Genomic DNA, 6399 nt, shown 5'->3' on the forward strand with positions numbered 1-6399 from the left:
GAAGGAGAAGGAGAAGGAGAAGGAGAAGGAGAAGGAGAAGGAGAAGGAGAAGGAGAAGGAGAAGGAGAAGGAGAAGGAGAAGGAGAAGGAGAAGGAGAAGGAGAAGGAGAAGGAGAAGGAGAAGGAGAAGGAGAAGGAGAAGGAGAAGAATAATACCTCTTTATTGTAGCTTATAGTTTTAAGCACTATAAGACTCCTATGGTGCACATGCAACCCCAAATGCTTTGGATCTATGTTTTCTCTAATTATACTTGCAATAAAATTTCCAATGCATGAAGCCTACATCTAGCATACAATTTGGTACATGAATCATAAAACTAGTTAGAATAATACCTCTTTATTGTAGCTTATAGTTTTGGCCTTTCAAGAGCTAAACACCTCAAGTGTGATGCCTTAAATGGTTCACAAACACCATGAACAAAGAAGGACTTTGAGAGAGAGGTTAGACGCCACCAAACTCGGTTATGATTCTCTTAGAATGCATTAGGCACATGATTTTGGCTAATAGACAACATTTATATAGTGTAGGATTCCAAGAGTCTGATGGGTATTGGTCATAAGACATCCTATGTGCTCATACAAACCGTAATGCTTGGATCTAGGTTTCTCTATTGTACATGCTTTGAATCCAAGACTATAAACCCTAATTCTAGTATATGAAATCGATATTAACATATGAATGGGTTTAAGAACATACCTTGATTGTTATAGAGTAATAACAATCCTAATTCCTCCTTGAATTGACTTTGGAATGCTTAGAGTCACAAGTGTCACTCCTCTAATGGCTTACAAACACCAAGAGCAAATGGAGAAGGTATAAAGAGAGAGGAGAGACATTAGAATTCGTCCTTAGGATTTCTTGGGAAGAGATACACGAATTCATGAGCCTTAGGGTCTTTATATAGGTGTAGAGATAGGGTTTCAGTCATTATCCGTATCTAGTTGCTTATCCACAAAGCAACCCATAAGATAATCCTTGAATCCTTATCATAGTCGAATTCTAAGGCCTTATCACCTCAAATTCGTTCACCATATATTTAAGATAATCCTTACCTTATTTTGTAACTATCACATAATTACAAATCAGCCCCTCTAGTTTAATTAATTACACTTGATCATAAAATTAATTCCCATTTAATTATTGACCAATATTACTTAAACAAATATGATTTCTCCTTTAATATATTATTCTTATAACATATTAATAAATCATAATATCCTCTCTCTCTTTATTTATTTCTTCAATCAAGTTGCTTTAGTGAAGGCAACCCAAAAGGACCATGCACCATCGGTTCAAGTACATACCAAAATAGTTATGGACTTAGACACTAATCCAATAGTCTCCCACTTGGATAAGTCTAACAACTATTCTGCGTATGACTTCGGATCCCGATCTGCAATCGTAGCTTTCCAAAGCCGCTGTCAACTCTGATCATATCAGATACGCGTGTGCTTAGATAAGGGATCATATATTCCTCCATTCTAGATATCATATGAGATATGATTTTAAATCATTATCTTTGTACTATATCTCGATTTCCGATTTATGATGACTGACTAATTGAACAAATCAAATTACCCCTAGCCCGGCCGAGCATTTACGTTTGTCATCACTAAACCATCGAGGGGCCCAAAAGATATCGCTTTTATTCTTTGAATAAAAGGAACGGATAAACTTTGATACAATGCTTGCTTGCACTCACTCACCGAATCACACACAACAATATGTTTTATAACACCAAGTTACTAGAGCGTTTACATATTATCAACGTGCAACCGATTCGCAAGATACAACTCACACATCTCAGTTTAGAGAATATAAGATGTTATCGTCTCACCAATCACTCGTAATACAATTCATGGAGTGATCCAAGTGAGCGTGGGTTTAATCCAATGCTCAAATCATATTCATAAGCACTCATGAACGTTGCAGCAAACATTTGCTTATGTCTAATACTCTTTTAGACAATCCACACATCAATTCACGACAGTCTTCAATCATATCTACTTCCAACATATGAACGACTGTGGTCCGTTCGAATAATTCGATTATTCTTAATAAACTCAATTATTCTAGAAGTCAAAACATGCAAGGTGAAACACAAGAATAATACTAATCCCATATGGCCTTAAACCTTTGAGTATAAATAAAACACGTTTTATTTATCACCATATCGATTACTCATTATTTGTCGTTTCGGTTAATCAACTTCTTACTTGAATTATTACACTTGTCCCATGCTCCTAGCATGCACACAATGTTTACCTATGGTTCTTACTTTTGTGAAATAGACAAATTGAACACATTTCCAATCATTCTCATTTTACAACTCCAAATCCATTTTCTTAAGTGTAAGAATATCAAATTCTTGTTACTTATAGAATATACTAGATTCTAACACTTTACGCAACGAACCTTTCGTAATGTCACTGCACCAAAGTCACAAAGACTATTGCCAATGATATTACAAAGTCCTCTATCGAAGATTGTTACAAGACAATTCCTTAGATATGATGTCTCTCTCTTTCAAAGTACATTCCTTTGAACATCCTTTTGCATAAAAGTTTCTAATCTAGTCATAGATTTTTTAATATTCAATTCCCAATATGGACACGCTTCCATATTTTCCATATGACAACTCATTCTTAATAGAATCTTATCTATTCGTAATGATGTCGATACGGTCCATCCAATATGAGAACATTTCCATATCTTCCAATACTATACTTCCAACTACTCACAAGCGACCAATCCTCGTCGAACTTTGGATTGTCCTTTGATAGTTGTTTAATTATTTTAGTCAAAACCAATTCTAGTCCCTTTTCCCTCTAAATGCGCTAGACATTTGGAAAATTTTAGAATGGTCAAACATTAAAGCATTTGCAATCGATCCTATACCCGAAGCGTATGGGACACGATGCAAAATGTTTTATTTGCTATGTTCTCAAAATTCGAATTGTGAAGAGGAATACCGTAATCATAATCGAAATTTTAAGAACACACTATGTAACCTTGACTAATTTTATTAACATTTCTCAACCTAATCCTTTAGATTTGAAATGAAGCACAATATTCTTTCCCTTAATTATAGCAAAACAACTATACAACCCTTACGACTTTGCAAGGTATAACTCTTGTTTTTCTATAATTAATATTGCCAACTTGCAAAACTTTCCTTAATAATCATACAATCATAACATTTATGCTCCCACTATCATGATGATTATTATAAACATAACACTTATGCCCCCAACAGCTTAACTTTTAGAAAAACAATACTTATTGAATTTCTTAAGTTCATGTTTTTAATACTTAGTGCTTTAATAATCTTTTATCAAGGCCTCTTAAGCTTATACACCTTTGCTTTAGATAGTTCATATGTGTGTCTAAACTATTAAGACTAATTGCCAAACCTCACAATTCAAATCATGGAAAGGGATACCGTAACCATAATTGAATTCGAGAATGCAACTTTACAATCACTATCTTCTTAAAATCTTTTTTAGTGAAAGCATTTCCTCACAATCATTTTTATGAAGGGGGAAATTTTATGACACTTAGATTTAAATGGTGTATTTGTTCCTATCCATGTGAATTTGTTAAAACCAAAGTTTACGACAAATTCAAACTCATATGGACTGAACTTTCTTAATCTTGATTTCTTGCCTTATGGTAGCATAGCTGCCCACCACGTCTTCCAAGTAGTTAAGCAACTCACCTTTTCCTATCAATGTATCTTTCATTGATCAAGGTGTCTTGCCTTTTATGCGTTCAAAATGAGAACTCAAAGAACTCGCATGCATAATTAACTCAATTGGAAACAGAAACAAAAATAATGTTAACACGATAGGTTGTAAATGTTGGGTTTTATACAAACAATCCTATGTGTGCATGCAACCCTAGTATTGGATCTATGTTTTCACTATTAGTTATACAGCTTTATGAACACAAAAAGAAACCTGGCATGCTACTATAATTTTCGAAATTCATATATAAAGCTAGAATACATACCTTTTGTTGTTATATAGCAATAACAACTAGTTCCTTGAATTTTCTTAGCTCTTGAAAGCAAGTACCACAAGTGTAGTACCTCTAATGGAGTCACAAACACCATATACAACTTGGATGAAGAGGAGAAGTAAGGAGGCTGCCCAAAAACGACTAGAAACCCTAGAGAATCAGTTGTTCACGTTTTTGGGGCCTAAGGGGTCCTTTATATACTTGTGTGGGCTGCTAGGGTTTCAGTCAAAACCCTAATGGACAGCTTAAACTCTAAGCAGCCCATGGAACCTTCTGGACAAGGCTATGGACGAAAATATGATGGGCTTCCATCATAATTTCGTTCACCCCTTATTCCTTTAGCATTCCTTAGCCCAATAACTCAATTATCCAATAATTGCAGTCCAGTCCCCTATATTTAATTAATCTCTTTTAGCCACAAAATTAATTATCAATTAATTCTTGACTAATATTAATTAAACAATATGATTTCTCCTTTAATATATTATTCTCATAATATATTAATAAATCATATTTAAACCTTTCTCTCCTTAATTCATCCTACATATTGCTATGGTGAAGGCAACCCAAAAGGACCTTGCTCATAATCGGGTCAAGTACATACCAAAATAGTTATGGACTTAGACACTAATCCAACAGTAAACCTCAACTCGTGTGCTAGTGATGATCAATAAGGTTTATTTGATTTCTTCTTGAAACCTTTCAATATCATTAAGACTCCCACTGACTCCTTGACATATAAGATTCTCTTGTCAATATACATTTGTTGACAATCAAATATTCAAGAGTTAGTGTAGCTTTTTATCGAAACACTTCATAAATTGGTCCTAGTTGGCCTTTGTCTTATCCAAGACATCACAAATTTCCACATTTGATGAATGTTATAAACCTTTAATACTTTTCACTCATTGTCACAATCTTAACTTTAAGACTTTTTATTGGAATGAAGTATGATTGACTTCTTGATTTAACCATTTCTTCAATTCTTGAATCATCTTCTTAAACATACAATTGTACTAAGACTCACTTAGAGGATCAATTGAGATATGGTTCTTAATCATCAAGACCCATTATAAAGCATAAAAGCTACTCTTCCTTCTTCTTAGATTGGAGAAACTTTTTATTTTTTCTGCCTACTTGATTCTTCTTATTCGTTCTACAATTGATCTAAACCCTTTAATCAATTCAGAATTACACTTAATCTTGTAAGTATAATCATATTTACTAAACCTTTAGTAAATCATGACGAATATATTTGTTACTCTTATGGTGAACTTGATCAACACACAACTTTGTGTACTCGATCTCCTAGTCCTTCACTTGACACTTTGTCAACGAATTTGTCTAATTTCCAAAATATGAAATTTCTCATTCATCGTGCAACCAAGTTGCATGATTCCAAGTTTCTGTCCAATTGAAACTTGGGCGATGAGAAACTCTCCCTATTTGGTAAATTCTTGACTTTCCATAACACAATAAGAAACAAATCCATTATTGCTAATAATTTTAACATCAATTTTTCATACACGCCATTGTAAGGATAAATAAATAAAATTTAAAATCAAAATTTATTTTATTGCGGAAAAATTTGTCCTTAAAATGCAACTCATTGAAAAACTTATGCTAATGCATCTTTCTTAGCAATCTAATTCTAACTCTAAGTAGTAGCTCAAAAATCTAATCTTCGAGAAACGCGATCGAAATCCATTCCTTCACGGTTAGATTCTGCTCACTTCTTCCCTTAAGCTTCTTTTCTTTTCTTCGATCCTTCAAAACATCAATTGTAATCTTATCACATTATGTATTCAGAATCTAGAATGAAGCTTAAAAGAGTTAGTCAATGGATTTTACCTAAATTAGAGTCATACGTTTTGACTCTCCCATCTCTTAGATCTCTTAGGTAAATAGGGCAGCTTCATCTCCAATGCCCATTCTCTTGGCAATAAAAGCAAATTGACTCTTTTTGGAACAGGACATGGAACTACTTCAGACATCGCCTTTCTCTTATGATCAATCTTTTCAATCATAGCATGTCTTTCGTTGTCATTGTCTATATCCATAGAGGTCTCGAAGGCAGATTCACCAATCAACTTTGCTTTTCTATTGCGCCAAACCATTGCTGATTCAGCAGCAATAAGCATATAGGTGAGATCTATAAGGGTCACGTCGCGGTTCATCATATAGTACTCTCTTACGAACTCACTATATGAGTTAGGAAGTGAATGAAGAACCCAATCAACAGCCATTTCCTCACAGATAACGAATCCCAACAGTGTGACTTCATCCCTAGGACGTATGCACACACCGACTTTCCTTCTTTATGTTCACTTGCCAAAAGGGCTTGAGTGATCTTGAACTTTTCAAGCCTTTGAACTTGT

This window comes from Lactuca saligna, chromosome 5 (assembly GCF_052625555.1).
Source record: "Lactuca saligna cultivar CGN05327 chromosome 5, ASM5262555v1, whole genome shotgun sequence".
Classification (NCBI taxonomy): Eukaryota; Viridiplantae; Streptophyta; class Magnoliopsida; order Asterales; family Asteraceae; genus Lactuca; species Lactuca saligna.